This window comes from Trichomycterus rosablanca, unplaced genomic scaffold (genome assembly GCF_030014385.1).
Source record: "Trichomycterus rosablanca isolate fTriRos1 unplaced genomic scaffold, fTriRos1.hap1 scaffold_245, whole genome shotgun sequence".
NCBI lineage: Eukaryota > Metazoa > Chordata > Actinopteri > Siluriformes > Trichomycteridae > Trichomycterus > Trichomycterus rosablanca.
In genome coordinates, this window is record NW_026947073.1 from 27,046 (window position 1) to 50,574 (window position 23,529).

Sequence of the window (23,529 nt, forward strand, 5' to 3'; positions counted from 1 at the left end):
ATTACCAGTTATCACTTTTAGATCATTTCATTCTGTGTCTGTGTGGTTTGTTCAAATCGTACGTTAAATCGTACATTAGTGAGTCATTCGATAGACAAGTTTTGGCGGTCGACAGTCGTGTTCCAAGAATGGGTTTTAGTGTTTTAGCGATCGAGAAAAACTGTAATTGGTGTACGTTAAAAAAAAGTTTGACGTCATCACAACACATTGTCTTAGAGTGTACTAGATTTGTTGGTCTTCGATATAAACATATGGATTTACAGGTTTTAACTATCGATTCAAATAAAATGACAATAAAAGCAGTATAAACAAAACAAGGTCTGTAGGTTGTGAGGACAATACTATGTGTCTATAAGAAATAGTTTCACAACATTCCATCTATATATTAAAAGATTCGAATGGATTTATTGTAATAAGTGCAGAGTAAATGCTTCCCACGTTTTTCTGTTAGTTTGATGAGGCTGAAGTTGGCATGGCCAAAATGCACCACTAGGGGTCTGTCTCTGCACGTGCCTGACACTCCTTCCATCTACATGTGAAAAAAAAAAGAGAAAAGTTAAATCGAGACAACCCTACTTTATTTACGTAGTGCTTCTTACAGTGGACCGTTGTCTCGAAGCATCTTCACGAAATCCATGACCGACAGACGCTCCCTGAAAATCACACCCAGAAACATCGAGAGGGAAACAGGGTGAAAGGCCTTCAGAGTGAAACGTGAAAGGACTCGCTCGAGACGTGGACGGGTGCTGCGTCTCGGCACGCGGAGCCTCCCGGGGCGATCCGTCGACGTCCGGACCTTCGGTACGGCCGGGGACCCTAAGAAACCTCTTTGGGAATCCGGGACACTTTTGTAATTTTGGACCTAACCAAGGTCTTTCTACTCACTTGCAGCCAGAAGGTCCTGGACAGTGCCATATGGTGCGTCTCGGCACACCGAGCCTCCTGTAGGGATCTGGCGAGGTCTGTGCCTTCGGTTCGGCCTGGGACCCCGAAAAACCACTTCTGGAATCCGGGACACTTTCGTGCGTTGGGACCTAACCATGGTCTTTATCGTCGCTCTGACCTGAGAGAGCCGGGACTTTGCCATATGGTGCGTCTCGGCACGCCGAGCCTCCTGTAGGGATCTGGCTCGGCCTGGGCCTTGGGCTCGGCCTGGGTCCCTAAAAAACCTCTTTGGGAATCCGGGACACTTTTGTAATTTTGGACCTAACCAAGGTCTTTCTACTCACTCGCAGCCAGAAGGTCCTGGACAGTGCCATATGGTGCGTCTCGGCACACCGAGCCTCCTGTAGGGATCTGGCTACGTCTGGGCCTTCGGTTCGGCCTGGGACCCTAAAAAACCTCTTTGGGAATCCAAGACACTTTGGTAATTTTGGCCCTAACCGTGGTCTTTCTCATCACTCGCAGCCAGAAGGACCCGGACAGTGCCGTATGGTGCGTCTCGGCACGCCGAGCCTCCTGTGGGGATCTGGCGAGGCCTGGGCCTTCGGTTCGGCCTGGGACCCTAAGAAACCTCTTTGGGAATCCGGGACACTTTTGTAATTTCGGCCCTAACCGTGGTCTTTATCGTCACTCTGACCCGAGAGAGCCGGGACTTTGCCGTATGGTGCGTCTCGGCACGCCGAGCCTCCTGTGGGGATCTGGCGAGCTCTGGGCCTTCGGTTCGGCCTGGGACCCTAAGAAACCTCTTTGGGAATCCGAGACACTTTGGTAATTTTGGCCCTAACCGTGGTCTTTCTCGTCACTCGCAGCCAGAAGGTCCCGGACCGTGACCGTGACGGTCTTTCGGGCGAGGACCGTCGGTACAGACCGTGAGATCACCGGTACGACGGGGGTCTTCCGGCTTCGTTTTGGCATGACCTAGGGGACGTATCACTAAAGTGTCCAGGATTCCCAAAGTGGTTTCTCTACATCCAAAGGCACCCAGGACCTACAGACCTCACCGGACTCCGCCACGGCGAAGCCCTGGCCGAGACGCACCTTTTGACCGAAGCGTTTGACCCTAGGGGCGACCCGTCTCTATGTGGTTAGGGACTATATCATCGAAGCGTCCCAGATCGCAGGAGTGGTTTTTCCACATCCAAAGGCGCCCACGAGGTCAGAACCTCTCCGGACTCCGCCACGGCCGAAGCCCTGGCCGAGACGCACCTTTTGACCGGAGCGTTCGACCCTGGGCGCGAGCCTGGACCATGGGTCTGTGATGCGCCCGACAGCATGAACAGAAGAACTGTATCGTCGGCATACTCGACCAGGAGGGTGGCGTGGATCTGCAGTCATCGGTACATAGGATGAAGAGAAGTGGAGAGAGGACACGGCCCCGAGGAGAGCCAGTAGACGTGTGTCGAAGGTCGGAATGGACATTATCGACCAGCGCTCTCTGTGATGTACGGGTTGGAAGATTGGGTGGACGTGTCGTCTCTCACAGAAAAGTACAGGAAGGTCAGCTAGACACCGGACCCCAGACACCACCCTCTGGGGTGTTCTGGGGCACCGGGGAGACGCCGGGTCGGCACAGAGTCCGTTCTGGAGCTCCGGAGGGTTGCAATTCCCAAAGTGGCATCAGAGTACAAAAGCGTCCCCTTCAAACCCCGGGACGCTCACGGGTTAGTGTTTGGATATTACAAAAGTGGCCTCAGATTGCAAAAGTGTACCCAAAGGAAAAAAAGGGTTGGCTCACGGCTTAGTTTCGCCATCCGAAGCGAGGTAGGGTCGTGGTACCAAAGTGGCATCAGAGTACAAAAGCGTCCCAGGAGGGCTCACGGGTTAGTGTTTAGCTAGTACAAAAGTGGCATCATATTACCAAAGTGGCATATTGGTACCAAAGTGGCATATCACGACCGGATCCGACGTCCGGGACACGTTCCCCTGGTCTCTCTGAGGCCGGGAACCTCTCTAGCACAGGTCCCCGGACCGAGGGAATGTTGGGAACGACCAAAGTGTCCTTAGATTTGCCACGTGTCGTCTGACCCTAACCCTCTAATTTCGGGGTTCACGACCCCAGGGTAGGGGTCGGGTCTGGGCGTCTCTCGGTGGTTAGGGACTATGTCATCTAAGCGTCCCAGATCGCAGAAGTGGCCGAGACGCTCGCTCTGGCAAAGTACGAGGACCGACGTATCGAAGGGTTTGGCTCGAGGTCTTCTTCCCACTCGTTAAACAGAGAGACAGTCCTCTGGCAAAGTACGAGGACCGACATATCAAAGAGTTGGGCTCGAGGTCTTTTTCCCCACTCGTTACACAAAGAGACAGTGCACAGGCAAAGTACGAGGACTGACATATCAAAAAGTTTGGCTGGAGATCCAACGTGTGGGGGGGGGGGTTCCCCCCCCCCAACCCCCCCGAGTCGGGGGGGTCCCCCCCCCTACCCCCCGTCCAGGGTCGCTCTGAAGGCCGTTTGTCCTGGACATAAACGGGCTGGTTAGTAATTTATATCACCGAAGTGTCTCCTATTACGAAATCGCACCTTCTTCCACCCGAACACTAGGCACATCTTCTGCCAGAGTATGAGTCTGACACCTCACGGCCTCGGAAGGGCCGCCGGGCCGGATCTCCCGTACGGGTCCGAGACCCGGCGTGGGTCGCCCCCCGGGCCTGACGCGCCGCATATCCGAAGCCCGGCCCCCCGGGTGGGCGGGAACAGGAAGTAGACTCGGGAAGGTCCTAGGGACGCGGGACCCGGACGGGAGCGCTCGACTCGCCGTACGTAGTCGCCCTGGACGCTTTCGTTCCTGGGCTTAAACGGGCCGGTTAGTGATTTATATCACCGAAGTGTCACCTGGGACCACTCCTTTCTGGGGCCCTGGCTCCCGGACCGAAGGGCCCACGGTCACGGGGCTCCGATATGTCGCCCACACGGCGGCCCGGTCCGTCGTACTCGGATCCCGCGGGCCTGCGACCTCGCTTGGCGAAATTCCGTCTCTTTCCACCCGAACACTAGGCACAGAGTCTGCCAGAGTATAAGTCTAACACCCGAGTGCCTGGACGAAGCCTCAGAGCGCACCGACGCCCGGGTCGCCCGTACGGGTCCGAGACCCGGCGTGGGTCGCCCCCCGGGCCTGACGCGCCACATATCCGAAGCCCGGCCCCCCGGGTGGGCGGGAACAGGAAGTAGACTCGGGAAGGTCCTAGGGACGCGGGACCCGGACGGGAGCGCTCGACTCTGGGTCCCGAGTGGCCCTGAAGGCTTTTTCGTTCTGGACATAAACTGGCCGGTTAGTAAAATATATCACCGAAGCGTCACCAGCGACGACTCCGTAAAGTCACGTTCTCCCCCGGCACACGGCGTGGCTCTGGAGGCTTCTCGCACCCTTCGAGCGTACGGTCGTGCGCAGAGACACGGAGGCAGATGCAACAGTTTGTACGAGAGTCCGACGTGTGGGGGGGGGTCCCCCCCCCCCAACCCCTCTGATTCGGGGGGGGGCCCCCCCCGAACCCCCCGCCACCCGAGCCTCCGCCTAGGCTCGTACGCCCGGGAGGCCGTATCTCGGAGGCCTCTCGACCCACGGTCTCGGGGCTCCGATATGTCGCTCGGGAGGCGCCCCCGTACGCCCTCTCCGAGTCCGGAGTCCCCGCGACCTCCGCTTCCCTCGCGGGACCCCTGGACGTGATCCTCGGGCCCGGGCCTATTCGCGTGCGCCCGGGAGGCCGTATCTCGGAGGCCTCTCGACCCACGGTCGCGGGGCTCCGATATGTCGCTCGGGACGCGCCTTCGTACGCCCTCTCCGATCCCCGAGTCCCCGCGACCTCCGCTTCCCTCGCGGGACCCTCGGACGTGCTCCTCGGGCCCGGGCCTATCCGCGTACGCCCCGGGGGCCGTATCTCGGAGGCCGTCCGACCCGCGTCCGCGGGGCTCCGACATGTCGCTCGGGACGCGCCCCCGTACGCCCTCTCCGATTCCCGAATCCACGAGACCTGAGGTTCTCTCGCGGGACCCCCGGACGTGGTCCTCGGGCCCGTGCCTATCCGCGTACGCCCGGGAGGCCGTATCTCGGAGGCCGTACGACCCACGGCCGCGGGTCTCCGGTATGTCGTTCGGGACGCGCCCCCCTACGCCCTCTCCGATTCCCGAGTCCCCGCGACCTCCGCCTCCCTCGCGGGACCCCCGGACGTGCTTTTCGGGCCTAGGCCTACTCGCGTACGCCCCGGGGGCCGTATCTCGGAGGCCTCTCGACCCACGGACGCGGGGCTCGGATATGTCGCTCGGGTCGCGCCCCCGTACGACCCCTCCGATTTCGGTGGCGATACGACGACCTTTCGAAAACTGCCTTTTTTCACACTTTTCGACATACAGTCCTATGGCAAAAAGTCCTGGTTTTCAGCTCTCTCACACACACACACACACACTGCTCTGGCTGAGTGAAAGGTAAGACATATCCAACGGTTCATCTGGGAAAGCCCGAGTGGGGGGGGGGGGTACCCCCCTCGCCCCTAAAGACGACACCCACCCCCCCCATCCCGCCCCCCCCCCCCCCCCCCCCCCAACGAAGAAGCCTTCTCTGAGCGATCTCTCCACACGGGGTGCTCGTACCGGGCCCGTACTCGGTGGGGGCGCCCCCCCGGCCGCGCCCGGCCGCCCCCCCGAAGCCCCGCCCCCCCAGTGGGCGGGAACCGGAAGTAGACTCGGGAAGGTCCTAGGGACGCGGGACCCGGACGGGAGCGCTCGACTCGCCGTACGTAGTCGCCCTGGACGCTTTCGTTCCTGGGCTTAAACGGGCCGGTTAGTGATTTATATCACCGAAGTGTCACCTGGGACCACTCCTTTCTGGGGCCCTGGCTCCCGGACCGAAGGGCCCACGGTCACGGGGCTCCGATATGTCGCCCACACGGCGGCCCGGTCCGTCGTACTCGGATCCCGCGGGCCTGCGACCTCGCTTGGCGAAATTCCGTCTCTTTCCACCCGAACACTAGGCACAGAGTCTGCCAGAGTATAAGTCTAACACCCGAGTGCCTGGACGAAGCCTCAGAGCGCACCGACGCCCGGGTCGCCCGTACGGGTCCGAGACTCGGCGTGGGTCGCCCCCCGGGCCTGACGCGCCACATATCCGAAGCCCGGCCCCCCGGGTGGGCGGGAACAGGAAGTAGACTCGGGAAGGTCCTAGGGACGCGGGACCCGGACGGGAGCGCTCGACTCTGGGTCCCGAGTAGCCCTGAAGGCTTTTTCGTTCCTGGGCTTAAACGGGCCGGTTAGTAATTTATATCACCGAAGTGTCACCTGGGACCACTCCTTTCTGGGGCCCTCGCTCCCGGACCGAAGGGCCCACGGTCACGGGGCTCCGATATGTCGCCCCCACGGCGGCCCGGTCCGTCATACTCGGATCCCGCGGGCCCGCGACCTCGCTTGGCGAAATTACGTCTCTTTCCACCCGAACACTAGGCACAGAGTCTGCCAGAGTATGAGTCTAACACCCGAGTGCCTGGACGAAGCCTCAGAGCGCACCGACGCCCGGGTCGCCCGTACGGGTCCGAGACCCGGCGTGGGTCGCCCCACGGGCCTGACGCGCCGCATATCCGAAGCCCGGCCCCCCGGGTGGGCGGGAACGGGAAGTAGACTCGGGAAGGTCCTAGGGACGCGGGACCCGGACGGGAGCGCTCGACTCGCCGTACGTAGTCGCCCTGGACGCTTTCGTTCCTGGGCTTAAACGGGCCGGTTAGTGATTTATATCACCGAAGTGTCACCTGGGACCACTCCTTTCTGGGGCCCTGGCTCCCGGACCGAAGGGCCCACGGTCACGGGGCTCCGATATGTCGCCCCCACGGCGGCCCGGTCCGTCGTACTCGGATCCCGCGGGCCTGCGACCTCGCTTGGCGAAATTCCGTCTCTTTCCACCCGAACGCTAGGCACAGAATCTGCCAGAGTATGAGTCTAACACCCGAGTGCCTGGACGAAGCCTCAGAGCGCACCGACGCCCGGGTCGCCCGTACGGGTCCGAGACCCGGCGTGGGTCGCCCCCCGGGCCTGACGCGCCGCGTATCCGAAGCCCGGCCCCCCGGGTGGGCGGGAACGGGAAGTAGACTCGGGAAGGTCCTAGGGACGCGGGACCCGGACGGGAGCGCTCGACTCTGGGTCCCGAGTGGCCCTGAAGGCTTTTTCGTTCTGGACATAAACTGGCCGGTTAGTAAAATATATCACCGAAGCGTCACCAGCGACGACTCCGTAAAGTCACGTTCTCCCCCGGCACACGGCGTGGCTCTGGAGGCTTCTCGCACCCTTCGAGCGTACGGTCGTGCGCAGAGACACGGAGGCAGATGCAACAGTTTGTACGAGAGTCCGACGTGTGGGGGGGGGTCCCCCCCCCCCAACCCCTCTGATTCGGGGGGGGGCCCCCCCCGAACCCCCCGCCACCCGAGCCTCCGCCTAGGCTCGTACGCCCGGGAGGCCGTATCTCGGAGGCCTCTCGACCCACGGTCTCGGGGCTCCGATATGTCGCTCGGGAGGCGCCCCCGTACGCCCTCTCCGAGTCCGGAGTCCCCGCGACCTCCGCTTCCCTCGCGGGACCCCTGGACGTGATCCTCGGGCCCGGGCCTATTCGCGTGCGCCCGGGAGGCCGTATCTCGGAGGCCTCTCGACCCACGGTCGCGGGGCTCCGATATGTCGCTCGGGACGCGCCTTCGTACGCCCTCTCCGATCCCCGAGTCCCCGCGACCTCCGCTTCCCTCGCGGGACCCTCGGACGTGCTCCTCGGGCCCGGGCCTATCCGCGTACGCCCCGGGGGCCGTATCTCGGAGGCCGTCCGACCCGCGTCCGCGGGGCTCCGACATGTCGCTCGGGACGCGCCCCCGTACGCCCTCTCCGATTCCCGAATCCACGAGACCTGAGGTTCTCTCGCGGGACCCCCGGACGTGGTCCTCGGGCCCGTGCCTATCCGCGTACGCCCGGGAGGCCGTATCTCGGAGGCCGTACGACCCACGGCCGCGGGTCTCCGGTATGTCGTTCGGGACGCGCCCCCCTACGCCCTCTCCGATTCCCGAGTCCCCGCGACCTCCGCCTCCCTCGCGGGACCCCCGGACGTGCTTTTCGGGCCTAGGCCTACTCGCGTACGCCCCGGGGGCCGTATCTCGGAGGCCTCTCGACCCACGGACGCGGGGCTCGGATATGTCGCTCGGGTCGCGCCCCCGTACGACCCCTCCGATTTCGGTGGCGATACGACGACCTTTCGAAAACTGCCTTTTTTCACACTTTTCGACATACAGTCCTATGGCAAAAAGTCCTGGTTTTCAGCTCTCTCACACACACACACACACACTGCTCTGGCTGAGTGAAAGGTAAGACATATCCAACGGTTCATCTGGGAAAGCCCGAGTGGGGGGGGGGGGTACCCCCCTCGCCCCTAAAGACGACACCCACCCCCCCCATCCCGCCCCCCCCCCCCCCCCAACGAAGAAGCCTTCTCTGAGCGATCTCTCCACACGGGGTGCTCGTACCGGGCCCGTACTCGGTGGGGGCGCCCCCCCGGCCGCGCCCGGCCGCCCCCCCGAAGCCCCGCCCCCCCAGTGGGCGGGAACCGGAAGTAGACTCGGGGAGGTCCTAGAGACGCGGGACCGCCGCGGTCCGCCCCCCCCGCCCGCCCACGCCCCCCCGGACGGGCCTGGGGACGATCGGGCGAGTCTCGGGGAACGCGTCGCAGAAAGTCCTCGGGGGTCGCGGGGGGGGCCCCCCCCCGCCCCCCCCGACCCACCCACCGGGTCCCGGGGCCGTGGGACGACTCTTGCCGAAAATATTACCGGGTGGGCACGGGGACCCTTCGGCGCTCTGGCCACGCCCCCACGGACCCACCCACCGGGTCCCGGGGCCGTGGGACGACTCTTGCCGAAAATATTACCGGGTGGGCACGGGGACCCTTCGGCGCTCTGGCCACGCCCCCCCGGACCCACCCACCGGGTCCCGGGGCCGTCGGCCATGTGTCGAGGAAAATATGACCGAATGGGCACGGGGACGTTTCGGTACCCTGGCCACCGTCGAGTCGATTTCGTGGTGTGACTTAAGTTGGCATTGGCCCGAGACCGCGAAATTCTGCCCCCCGTCATGCAGTACAGGCCAACTTGGTCGGGGCCCGTTCGCTATACTAATGCATGGGAAAGTTAGGTTCGGCAAAAACGATCTTGGCCTATCCCACTTCGTGTCTCCGCCAATGGGAAAAAAGCCACATTGGTTAAACATCCCCTAACCCTAACCCTGTCTGACTTGAAATACTATGTGAAAGTGTGGCAGAATTATCCACAGTGCAGTAATAATTACATCTAAAGCACTTGACCCCTAAAAACTACCCAACAGAAAGCTATTACAGTAATGTTGTGTATTGGTGATACGATTTTTTTAAAGATATGGTGCAAGACATTGTTTAAAAATAAAAACCCCAGATGTGTAGCTTTTACTCATGTGTTTTTGGATAGCAAATAAAACGTGGAGTTCTCTCACCACCACTGAAAAGAAATGTAAGTCAGTACTACAATGGGGCCTTACCACTTACCTCTTTATATATGAACTATTGAATCATGCAGAACTTTAGATGTAGTCCCCTTTAAGAACAAAACAGCAACACCTATTTAGTACCAAATGCCCATGAACATAATTGCACTTGCAAGTGCAATTTTTGGCAATACATAAAACACAGAAAAAATTTATAAATCCACTATATCCAGTGAAAAATATTCCAGTATATTCAACTCTTAACTACAGAGTTTCACACAGAAGTCTGTTTCGAAGTCCATGAACCCTGGCAGAACACTGTTCACCACCAATGTTCATTAGAACCTTCTGAATGTTACTCAGGACAATCTGCTCCTCCAGCACCACCGAAAAGTCAAAGACGTCCTCTCCTTCTTTTACCAGCAGGATACCAACATTCACTCCTTTTCCCATACGTTCCTCACTCTCTGTAGCCTACAAGTAACAAAAGGAAATAAAATTAATTAAATGTTACATTTCCTCTGGCCCAAATAAAAAAAGGAAACACACATGCATGTTTGTGAGTACATCCATAAGCGATTTTCATATTACCGTAGGCAAATACTATACCTATGCCTACACCTAACCCATATGCTTAACCTCTGTACCCAACACTAAAACTAACTTTAACAGGAGTATCAAAAAGGCTATTTGTTATTATTTAGTAGTAAATCAATCAGGTAATAGGTAAGGCCTCCTAGCATACCAATTGTACTGATCTTACCAACAACTGAATGCTCTAAAATCAATAATCTTAAATAGTGTTTACTTTGGGTACATGTGTCTCCCATCTGCATAAAAATGTCAAAAGAAGCACCTTTAAACTAATTCTATGTAAATATATAAACTATTATATAAACTACAATGTCACAATCTCACAATTCCTTATTCAATCATAATCATATACAGATCTGCTCTCTCTAAATGCCAAGCAATGCAAAGGATTAAAAAAAAATCAGTTAACATTCCACTTTAAGTGTCAACACCACATATCTTTGATTAAAAACTGTTTAATAACATGTTCAAAACAGATTAAAAAAATAGCAGGCCATAATGAACTTTCAGCAGTAATGAAATCATATTTACTAAAGGGTTATTTCATGTCATTTTAAAATCACAAGACCAGTTCAGAGTGTATATGATTATGCACACATTAAAAATTAAATGCTTTCACCAAACTGGTTAATAACCAATATGAATCAGTTTCAAATATAAAGTATAAAATCCACAGTTAGTTCAGACCGTGCAATGTGCTTGCTTGGCTGAGAGATATTGTAGTTGTGCCAATATGCATGATAACTGCCCACCATCTAGGCTGTTCTAACCAGGCTGCAGTGGCATCATGAACAAGAAACCTGGACTGCTATATACTGGAACCACATCATCTTTAGCGATAAACCCAGCTTCTGTCTGGGATCTGATGAGTTTGAGTATAGAGAGTTTCATTCTGGAGTTTAGAAAATGAACACTCATTTTACATTACCATGTTTGATACCTTAAACTCTACAAGTTATGTTACACATGCAATACATGTTCTGATCACACTTACCTCAGCAGTCTTTAAAAACTTGGATGGATCCTCTCTGAGAAAGTGTGGAAGGCCTCTAAGCGTGACTGACCTTTTATTTTGGAGTGAATTCTGTTGAAGACAGAGCACATAAGGCATGTCAGTATGAGTAACTACAATTAAATTGGTTAGGGAACCAATCTTGTGATCGTAAGGTTGCCGGTTCGATCCTCTGACAGAACCTTGGGCAAGTCACCTAACCAACTGTTCTCTGGGCGCCGTTGATAAGGCTGCCTCCTAGTGTGTGTTCACTAATGTGTATGTGTGTTTCACTGCATGGACGGGTAAAATGCAGAGGACTAATTCTAATTTGTGCAAGCACAGTGGCCAATGAGTGTGTGGTGTGGTACATGGGTTGGGTACCAAAATCAGTACTTTTAAAAGAGCCTCACAGGACCACCACATGCATTATTTAAGTGGTGGATCATTCTCAGCATTGCAGGGACACCAACATGGTGGTAGTGTTTTAGTGTGTGTTGTGTCTTCCACTTGTATCAGCAGACCAGTGTCACTGCTGGACTGAGAATAGCCCACCAACCAAAAACATCCAGCCAACAGTGTCCTGTGGCAACTAATGGACTACAGGATGACTAATGTAAACTGTGTACGAAAAGATGAGCTATTGTCCCTGACATTACATCACAAAGTGGACCAACAAGGTAATAGAGCTGACTGTGAAAGGACACAGTGTTTAAAAACTCCAGTGTCTGCTGTACTCGCACAGTGCTGAGTCTGATCCACTCACCAGTGCAACACTCATTACCACATCACATCTGAGTGAACTGCATATTTCTCGGACACAGCTGTAATACTCACATCATAATCAAGCATAGTCAGGAGGCTCTGAAATGCAGTGACTCTTGGCCCTGTACATCTGCAAGAATCTAGCCAAATGCTGGTCCAGCCCAGAAACAAACGAATCCCACAAGCCAATGGACGTAAGTCGAGTGAATTCAGCTTCAATCTACAGTAAACAAGACAAGAAAACAGAAAAATTTATTCATGCAATGTGTACGTCATGGTACATAATCGGTAATGTAGAGGATTTTTAACATAACATTTACCTGTCGATCAGTGAACAAAGCTGGCCATTTGGCTTTCACCTCTGCCACAAGTGGTTGTTCTTCGACTATTTCTTTTCGTCGTAGAGAGAATGTGCTGGCCATCATGTCAGTAACTTTCTTCCAATCTACTTTCTTCTTCTTCATCTCCTCAACATTATGACTGACTACAGGAACGTCATTTCCTGTCACGCTGTTTTCCTGTTTGGCACGGCCGGATCGCTGCCGATATTTTTTTAAGGAATAAACTGCTGGATTTGATTAAGGAATTCGGTTGGAGGTTGGATAGATGATCGGGTAAAGCTGTTTTCGTATAGGGAAAGACGATCGGAGATCGGCGATTAAGTGCGAGCTTGTAACACCGTTTCAACTACGCGCTCGCTCAGAACGCTCTGCACGGAGGCCGACTGAAGGGGGCTGCTACATCGCGCTAGCTCTAAACAGTCATGCCGCCTAAAGGAGCAGGAATGGCAAGTGAGGATAGTGTTTCCCTTCAACAAGTAAAAGAATTGTTACACCAGCAAAAAGACTTCTATGTTCAACTCCTACAGCAGCAAGAGAGTAATTTTAAAGGATCCGTTCAACTTATAATGGAGACAATGAATAAAAGAGTCGATGAGATTGTGAGAGAGACATGTGAGCTAAAGGCCAGCCTACAGTTTTCTCAAAAGGATATTGAGGAGATGAGTGGGGATATCAAAAGAATCAAAATAGATTTAAAATCAATACAAACTGACAAAGACGATATGTGAATCCATGATAACAATGACTGGAAAGATGGACTATTTGGAGGGTCAGTCTAGGAGAAACAACATTGTAGTGGACGGTATTCCAGAAACTCCAAATGAAAACTGGTCTGAAACAGAAGACAAAGTAAAAAAACTGATGGCTGAGAAACTGAACATGGATAGTACAACAGTTAAAATTGAACGAGCGCATAGGACAGGTAAAATTGCTAACAATGAGTCCAGACCACGTCCTGTAGTGGTGAAATTTCTACGACACAAAGACAAAGCAACTGCCTTAGCAAATTCTAAAAATCTAAAAGGGAGTAACATCTACGTTAGTGAAGATAGTATAGAAGCTGTTCGTCAGAAGAGGAAAGAACTTATGCCAGCCTTGAGAGCTGCAAGAGAGAGGGGTGATGTGGCATATCTTAGATATGATAAACTAGTAGTACATCCTCCCAATAGGATGGAGAAAGCAAAGGAGATGCATAATATAAGAGGTGGGAGTTAGGGCTGGGCGATATATCGAGATTTTATAAAATATCGATATATTTTCATACGCGATATAAGATAAGACAATATCGCCTATATCGATATAGATGTTGCGTTCCAGTTAGATCCGACAGTTCGTCTTTCTCTTCTCCCAGTTTGTCTCTGCACATGTTCACCTGCCCTGCCCCTCTGCCTCACTGAACACAACTCGCCCCTCCCCACTGCTTCACCAGTAAGTCCTGCAGGCAGCGATAGCATGGAGACGGATAAAGACATGACAGAAGCTATCGAAGAGGAGCTGCTTACTGAAAAGAAAAATAATGACTCTTTTTGGAATTATTTGGAGATGGTTCGAATTCAAAGTGTCAGATGAGCAGCAGAATAATGTATTCTGTAGAGAATGCCGAAAACAAGTCCAGACAAAAGGTTCCAGCTCCGTGTACCTTCATTCGTTTTTCACTTCAAATCCCAAAGTTAAAAAACAAGAAAACGAGTCGTTATTCGTTTTAAAAACCAACACAAGCTGCGCTGACATGCACGTATTTACTTCACATCAAGTGTTGAGAAAGTAATAATAACGTAACGGTGCGTCTCCTGTTGTTCTGACTCGTGTTTGTATATGTGATGTGCATATACAGGGGTTGGACAAAATAACTGAAACACCTGTCATTTTAGTGTGGGAGGTTTCATGGCTAAATTGGACCAGTCTGGTGGCCAATCTTCATTAATTGCACATTGCACCAGTAAGAGCAGAGTGTGAAAGTTCAATTAGCAGGGTAAGAGCACAGTTTTGCTCAAAATATTGCAATGCACACAACATTATGGGTGACATACCAGAGTTCAAAAGAGGACAAATTGTTGGTGCACGTCTTGCTGGCGCATCTGTGACCAAGACAGCAAGTCTTTGTGATGTATCGAGAGCCACGGTATCCAGGGTAATGTCAGCATACCACCAAGAAGGACAAACCACATCCAACAGGATTAACTGTGGACGCAAGAGGAAGCTGTCTGAAAGGGATGTTCGGGTGCTAACCCGGATTGTATCCAAAAAACATAAAACCACGGCTGCCCAAATCACGGCAGAATTAAATGTGCACCTCGACTCTCCTGTTTCCACCAGAACTGTCCGTCGGGAGCTCCACAGGGTCGATATACACGGCCGGGCTGCTATAGCCAAACCTTTGGTCACTCGTGCCGATGCCAAACGTCGGTTTCGATGGTGCAAGGAGCGCAAATCTTGGGCTGTGGACAATGTGAAACATGTACTGTTCTCTGATGAGTCCACCTTTACTGTTTTCCCCACATCCGGGAGAGTTACGGTGTGGAGAAGCCCCAAAGAAGCGTACCACCCAGACTGTTGCATGCCCAGAGTGAAGCATGGGGGTGGATCAGTGATGGTTTGGGCTGCCATATCATGGCATTCCCTTGGCCCGATACTTGTGCTAGATGGGCGCGTCACTGCCAAGGACTACCGAACCGTTCTGGAGGACCATGTGCATCCAATGGCGGTGCCGTGTATCAGGATGACAATGCACCAATACACACAGCAAGACTGGTGAAAGATTGGTTTGATGAACATGAAAGTGAAGTTGAACATCTCCCATGGCCTGCACAGTCACCAGATCTAAATATTATTGAGCCACTTTGGGGTGTTTTGGAGAAGCGAGTCAGGAAACGTTTTCCTCCACCAGCATCACGTAGTGACCTGGCCACTATCCTGCAAGAAGAATGGCTTAAAATCCCTCTGACCACTGTGCAGGACTTGTATATGTAATTTCCAAGACGAATTGACGCTGTATTGGCCGCAAAAGGAGGCCCTACACCATACTAATAAATTATTGTGGTCTAAAACCAGGTGTTTCAGTTATTTTGTCCAACCCCTGTATTTGCTCTATCTGTAAATACAAACATTATGGGGATTTCTGTACTGGATGTTGTACGTGGTCGTGTTAGTTTATACAGGACGATCGCCCGACGTCCGACACATCATTTATTTATTTATCTTCTATTATAGTAATTCTTGTTGTCGGCCAATAAACAACCAAACATTATTAAATTGCATGCACTAACTCTGCAGTAAACAAGGAGCAAACAGCAATTAAACAACAAATAAAGCTGTTAAATAATAATAAAGTGAATAATAAAGTGCATCAGCAGAACGCTGATTAAAATGCATTAGATGTTGTAATAGTTACACAGCAACATGAACGATTAGTTCTGCCTGTATTACAGAGTTCTACACAGTAAAATAAAATATTAATGTAAATGTTAATGTTGTGGCGACATATACATAAAATAATGTATAAAGTCCAAACATGGGGGGGTGGGGGGTTAACGAGGGGTTTACTTTAACGGGGTTTTACTTTTAATGTCACACAAGCTCAGCCGGAAACCGTGTCATTCCAACATCTTCCCTACACACTCGCTCCCTGCGCCCTATAGTACATTTAACATTCTTAAAGGACCAGACAATATATCTGTAATTCACATTAGACGACAGGCGATGCCTTAGAAAACAACTTTTTTTTTTCTTAGAATAGCTCTTTTTTTTTTTTTTTTAAGGAAAAATTATTCTTGTGTGAAGCTTCCCCAGCATGAATATTAATAAAAGTGGCTGTAAAAAAATTGGAACATGTAGCTTTGTCTCAGAAGTGTCTTTTTAAAAAAATATCGAGATATATATCGTATATCGCCGTTCAGCAAAAAATATCGAGATATTATTTTTGATCCATATCGCCCAGCCCTAGTGGGAGTCTAGCGGTACGTACGCGAATTAGAACACAAACACAAAATGTGTAATATTAAGAAGTTCATTGTATGATGTAAAGCATAGTTATGAATATAAATAGATAATGCCATCTGTAAATAAACTTTCAAAGAAAGGGTTAAATATAGCACATCTTAATATATGCAGTTTAAGAAACAAAATTCATGAAATAGCTGAAATATTGGAAGATCATAAAATTCATGTTTTAACAGTATCAGAAACACATCTAGACTCTACCTTTGAAAATGATGTTGTAGCAATACAAGGGTTTAATATTTATAGGAAAGATAGGAATAGCTATGGTGGCGGGATTGCGATCTATATCCAAACACATATAGTAGCAAAACTTAGAACTGACTTGTCTTTTAATGAACTAGAAGCCTTGTGGTTACAAATACAGTTACCTCATCTGCAACCTCTACTTGTAGGATGCTGCTATAGACCACCAAATGCTGATAGTAGATATTTTGAATTGATGGGGGAAATGATGGATAAAGTGACTGATGGAAATAGGGAAATATATTTGTTGGGCGACATCAACATTGACTGGCTATCAACATCTTGTCCACTTAAAAAGAAGTGGTTAAATATATTAAATACCTGTTACATAGAACAAGTAGTAACTGTTCCAACAAGAACCGTAACAAATAAGGCGGGAATAAAAACATCTACATGCATAGATCATATTTGTACAAATGCAAGTGATCAGTGTTCTAAGGCTATTTCTGTGCCAGTAGGCAGCAGTGATCATAATATAGTAATTATAACAAGAAAAACTAAAATGCCGAAAGCTGCACCACGAGTAGCTATAAAACGATCTTATAGGCAGTTTAAATTAGACAAATTCATTGAAGATATAAAAACTGTATGCTGGACTGATATATACGAACAGGAAAACCCAGATAATGCACTTGAAAAATTTATGGAGTTGTTTATGCTAGTGGTAGAGAAACACGCACCCTTGAAAAAGTCCACAGTAAGGAACATAAAGTTTCCATGGATGGATGAAGAATTAAAGAACAGCATGGTCCAAAGGGATGAGGCAAAAAGGGAAGCTATAAAAAAATGGCAGTACTGTACTTTGGAAGGTATATTATAAATTGAGAAATTATGTTTGCAAAATCAATAGGAAAAAGAAAAAAAAGAGTATTACAAAAATAGGATTGGGGATTCAATTAACAATGGAAAGGAACTATGGAAGACAGTAAAATCTATATTAGGTAGGAAGGGAAATCTGTTGCCATTTTCTATCGAGGTCGAAGGATCATTTTTAACAAAACCAAAGTCAATAGCTAATTATTTTAACAATTATTTCATTAATAAAACAGATATCCTTCAAAGTAAGAGGACCAAACAAAAGGACAAACAATACCGTTTAAATATAAAAGAGTTAATAATGAAAGAGAAAAACTGTCAATTTAAAAACTTCCATGTAAGTGAGGAAGAGGTTGAAAAACTTATAAACAATATACAAAATGAAAGAACATCGGGAATTGACAACTTAGATGGGAGAATTTTAAAAATGGCTGTAAAATATATAACTAAACCGGTCTGCTATATCTTTAAATTAAGTTTAAGAAAGGGGATATACCCCAAATTGTGGAAGGAAGCAAAAGTGATCCCAATACCTAAAGATATCAAAAGTCCCTTAAATGGACCCAATGGTCGACCTGTAAGTCTACTACCAAGTTTGGGAAAATTGTTAGAGAAAGTAATGACATCTAGAATACAAAGCTATTTATCTGAGAACAATCTAATCTCTAACTGTCGGCATGCTTATAGGAAAGGACATTCAACATGCACTGCATTAATACAAATGAATGATGATTGGTTAAAAGAACTAGAAGATAAAAGATTAGTAGGAGTAATACTTTTAGACCTTAGTGCAGCGTTTGATGTGCTGAATCATGAGCTGTTGTTGAATAAGCTAGTTTGTTATGGGATTGATGCGCCTGTTATTGCATGGTTTCAAAGTTATCTTTCGGATAGGAGTCAAAGGGTTTTTTACAATGGAAGTTTGTCAGAAAGCAAGCAGGTGGATCTTGGAGTCCCACAAGGAAGCTGTCTTGGTCCACTGTTGTTCTCAATATATATAAATGATCTGCCACTAGTGTTGAATAAAGCCAAGTTACAGATGTATGCTGATGATACTACTCTTTATGCATCAGCTGAAACAATGAATGATCTATCTAATGAGTTGGAGGAGGAATTAAAGTCAGTAACAAACTGGATCAAAGACAATAAGCTTATTTTAAACATACCAAAAACAAAGACCATTATAATTGAATCTACATTATCACCAGAAAGAAAATCGGAGGTGACATTAAAGATAGACGAAGAAATTGTAACCGATTTCCCTGCGGTTCCATAATAAATTTAAATGTTATGCCGGCGCTGACCAATAGGGACTGATAATGAGATGGAGAGTTGAGGAAAAGGGGATAAAAGAAGAAGAACACTGGACCAAAAGAAAAAAACAAACACAACCAGCGGTTTAATGGTGTTTAGGAGATACAGATTGAGAAAACGCTGTTTTCATGCTCAATACGGATTTGTAGATTTCATGGCTTTGGTGTTCCTAACCGCAGGCTCATAAGAACGGGTGGATTATTACTGGACTTATGCAAAAGGTGGCAAAGGAGCTGCATGGAAGAAAAGTTTATTGGACTTCAGGATCTCCAGGGTAGCAAGTCCATCTGTATTCATATGGGTATCTCTATCATATCAACAAAAGGACTAACGGGTGAGATCGATCCAAGTCAGGTAGTTACATAAATGGACATTCTGTAAAAGAATATAGTGTATGTATAATTATATTGTGGTGAAAAGATTTGGGTTATATGTGGTTAATATTGTTCGTTTTTTTGTACATGTTTATAATACACACTTGGCTGATATTTTCTATGGTTGAGAATGATTATATTGTAGTACGACATATGACAGACTAGTGTGACCCTGATTTATTAATAGTGACGGTATAAAATTGAAAATACAACCGTTACAAAATAATTAAACAAGTAAAAGAAGTAAAACTATTGGGGGTCATAATAGATGATAGATTATCATGGGAAAAGCATATTGAGAATACGATAACAAAAATGGGCAAATGCTTAGCTGTAATAAGAAGATGTTCAGAATTTTTCACACAGAAGGCATTAAAACTAGTAATAAAATCTTTGGTATTATCTAACTTAGATTACTGTGCAGCAGTATGGTCTAATGCAGCAAAAAAACATCTGATGAAATTACAGATAATGCAGAATAAGGCAGCAAGAACAGCACTGCATTGCCCATATAGAACCAACATTGATAAAATGCACAAGGAACTAGAGTGGCTAAAGGTTGAAGATAGTGGAAGACAAACCTTGTGGAACTCATAAAGAATACTTATGAGCTAAAATATCCAGCGAGCCTTTATGATCAGTTAGAACAAATAAGAGCGAGAGAAACTAATACCACAAGATATTCAACAAAAAACTATTTTAAATTACCAAGAGCAAGAACTAATTACATGTGTAGAACTGTGGTTTACAGAGCTATTAAGGAGTGGAACTCTTTGCCTGTTTCACTACTTAAAATTGAGAGTAAAATATGTTTTAAGAAATCACTAAAAAGACATTATTTAACAAATGTAAAGATTAGCTGAATCAGTGCTAGTAAGATCAATAACCGGGCAGTTTAAGCTAAAACAGAGAAATTTTAATGTAATGTGTTACTTATGTACTATTTAATTGTTTTGTATGTATTTTCTGTTTGTCGGACCCCAGGAAGAATAGCTGCTATGGAAATAGTAGCTAATGGGGATCCAAATAAAACAATAAACTTGTCAAGTATCTCAGATTTTGTGTCTTTGCTTATATTGAGAAGGGTTCCGTTCTCCTGGTATGCTTCATTACCATGTTTGAGCTTCAATTCCACATCATACGAAAATTTAGGAATGACAAAAGGGTCAGGCCAAGGTCGACGGCAAATAGGACTGTCCTCAACGGACGATGGTGATGAAAGACTTGCTGTGTCCAGTGTTGAGTCAGTATGATACGACTCAGGGGCTTGCTTGATAATGATCTTAAGAGTTGCCTTCTCTTTAGGAAGTTCAGACAAGTTTACCAAGTTGCAGAACTCATTGTCAAAGTCTGAATCTTGAAATTGCACTACAAAGTCACCTTCCAAACCAAGCTTGCACTTCAAAAAAGTGTGAAAGGAATCAAGAGTCTCTGGCTCACTGTCAGTACTGTACGTATCTTCCTAATGTCATCTTTGTTTAGAATGATTCTCAGTAGCATTTTGGATTCTGGACACTGGGAGAGAATAAATAAAAAATAGCATCACCTTATTGCCTTAATACCATGTTTTGTTCCCAAACTAACCAGTCCCATTCTGCCTTTGTCCACCTGAAATATGTTTAGAATTTAGTCTTTCTATGGGTAATTCCCATTAATATTTACAGCATTTACCTGACACATATTTTACTAATGCATTGTGCAGATTATGATGCATCATCAAAGAGCTGCTGCAGTTACAATCACTAATAATGGTGTCCTACGAATTCCACAATGCTGAGAACAACGGTAAAATTTATGAGGGTATAAATATTTAAATTGTAAAGATTTAAATATTTCCTTGAAAAATGAAGTGTTATCACAATTCTTACAATGTGTTTATTACAATAACTAATATTGTAATAACGATAAACATTTAATTAATCTTGCAGCCCTGACATTAGGCTTAAAATTAATCGTGTTGGTATGGCCAAGTCTTATCCAGTTCAACTGTTCAGCAATGCATTAAATATACACATCTGAGTTCACTTAATCACATCACTTAAATTGCAACATCTCTTAGCATGAAAATACATCAAGTTTAGGAATAATCTGACAATTTGGTCAAACTTACCTCAATGTAGCAGAAATGCTTTTGGAGGGATCAACAGTCTGCCTCGCACCATATAAGCTGACAGGGGGAAGTAATCGTTGAGTTCCTCTGGCTGGACTACAAGCAGCTTTGCAGAGTAGTTCTTGCAGACTTCATAGCATCTCAGGTGTTCCAGGTACCAAGCTGTATAAGGTTCCACAATAAAACAGGGTGTGTTTTCCACAATTAGCACATTTATCATTTTCCCAAAATCAGGAAGTCCACTTGTGCTTCCTGTGGATAAAAACATTCCTTGAGTGTATTTGGTCCCATGGATGAAAGCAGTTGTAGCAAGAGACACAGAAGTCACACTTTTGTATTTCCTTTTGATAGCGTCCTTAACTGAGAGGTCCAAAATCTCAAAAGAAACAGTTGAAATTTTTCCAACTTGCACTGTTGGTTTGAACAGGTTAGGCATGTCCATATTATAAGCTAACATGAGCTGGTGCCTTGAAGCTAAAGTCATCAAAATATTTTTGAAGTTATTAACGTCCCGGACAACTTTCTTAAAAAAAGCTGTGCTTGGCCTCAAATCTTATTGTCCAGAAGTCAAGTAGAGGACCAAAACAGCGAATTAGATAGGGGTAGTGTTCAAGATAGTGGTGCTTCGGTTTCAACTTAAAAGCAGGAAAAGCTTCTTGCAGAAGCTGCCGATGTTCAAAGATTTTGGCTTCAAGGCAGAAAAGCTTTTCTTCTGTAAATGTGGATGAAGCTAAAATTTCCACAATGTCTTTAAGATCTGTAAGGACACACCAAGCTGTATCATTCTCTGACACTTTATCCCCAATCAGTAATGGCAGCAGCCTCAAAAGTGTCCAATTCTCATGTCCATTCCCACCAATTGTCCCTTTTAACATAAATGTGTTTGGAATTTTATGTGGCCTGTTTGTTTTGTCTGAAAACTTGTATGGGAAACGCTGAATTGCAGTATTTAGTTCCTCTAAAGTAAAATATTTCTTAGCAATCAATGTCTTTAAACACAAACACAGCTCCACAGGCACTATTCCTTCCAGCAAATCATGTAAAAAGTCAGGTGGAAAGGCTGTTACACAGTGAAAAAAGTTTAGCTTATTTAAGACAGTCACTTTTAATACCATTGACAACTATGCTCTCTTGCTCTTTAAGCTTCTGAACAGCTTCATTGTATGATATTTTTGTTCTAAGTGGAAAGCAACCAGTTCTGACAGATGTACTCTGTATTTCACTGCGGCTGGCTAAGCAGAATCTGCAAAGTTTATCAACAGAAAACGACTCCTGAAAGCCAGCAAAAGGAATGTGCTCCTAAATTATCTGATGACACATAAGTACCCGGTCTACTAATGTAAAATCCTTGATTCTCAAATATACAAAGCTCTTTGAGTAGTGGTTCAACAACTCGTTCATAACCAAATGTTTTCACATCAGTACTATTGCACAGCAAGGCTACATATATACTGGACAAGGCTGATCTGTACCTGATAGGCAAATTTGCAATTACCCAATAAATAGCAGTTATTTTATGTTTTTTTTCTTGAAGTTCCCAAAGGGTTACAAATTTCAAATTCGTCTATATATAACCCTAAGTAAACTGACAACTCATGAGAAACAATTTCACTCTCTTTGAAGTATAGCCCATCATAAAATGATCTGTACTGACCTGACTGTGATTGACAAAGTTTTGGAAAAATCAAATGTAACATCACATTTGATTTACTATTTCCTGAGTAGCTGATATAGATACATGCAAGACCGATTGCATACGTAGAAGCAAAGATGCAAGTCTACTCTTAATTTTGTCACCAATGTTATCATGTTCAACTCCAGCATCATAATCATCATCATCATCAAACTGTAAATCAAAATCCACATCAGGTGACTCAGTGTTATTAGAGGAGTTCCCGCCAGCATCTAGTTTAACACCGGAGTGTTCACTCAGTGGTGGGCAAGAAAGAAGTTCAGCTTTAAAGTCTTGTAACAAAGCAGAGCTATGATATCGACTTTTGTGTGAAGTAAAACTTGAATAAACCCTTGACTTAAAAGCACAATGATTAAAAGGACAAATGAGTTTCTTTTTTTCTCAAATGTGTTAAGATGACAGAAGTATTGTTTAACACTTGCAGGTTGGTTAAAGTCACATAACAGGCATCTAATTTTGAAGTTTACAGATTCACCACATTTAAATCCATGACTTCTCACGTGTGTTGCCAGAGCCTTGTGTGACTTAAAATAGCACACACAATCACTGTAAATGCAATGAAGTGGTAATCCTCCTCCATAATGACCGTGACTGGATCTATAATGCTCAAGTATTTTTCGACGATTGTTTGTGAAGTAAGTGCAAAACTTACATGTCCACCTCATACAATAACAGCTGCCATCCAATCAAAACCTGAAAGATAAAGTGACAGTATAACAGCTACAGATAAAATACAACTAACAAGCATGACCACCATTAAAATGACAAACATCTTAAACAAACACAAACATGTTTTAACTAGCTATGACAACCACCCAGACATACTTTAAAATGATACTAATTACTTATTTGGCACTAACTCAACTTTGAATGAAACAGGCAATAC

The 23,529-nt window shown here is 47.4% G+C and overlaps 2 long non-coding RNA genes across 2 annotated transcripts; both read right to left on the reverse strand.

Moving 5' to 3' along the window:
- Positions 1-401: 401 nt before the first annotated feature.
- LOC134307080 (uncharacterized) lies at positions 402-23,324 on the reverse strand. The gene is made up of 3 exons (XR_010009654.1): positions 23,296-23,324; positions 20,951-21,112; positions 402-529 (listed from the first exon to the last, which is right to left on the reverse strand). It is a non-coding gene; the product is annotated as an uncharacterized LOC134307080 (long non-coding RNA).
- On the reverse strand, positions 9,191-12,626 carry LOC134307079 (uncharacterized). The gene is made up of 4 exons (XR_010009653.1): positions 12,074-12,626; positions 11,826-11,973; positions 10,992-11,081; positions 9,191-9,877 (listed from the first exon to the last, which is right to left on the reverse strand). It is a non-coding gene; the product is annotated as an uncharacterized LOC134307079 (long non-coding RNA).
- Positions 23,325-23,529: the final 205 nt, after the last annotated feature.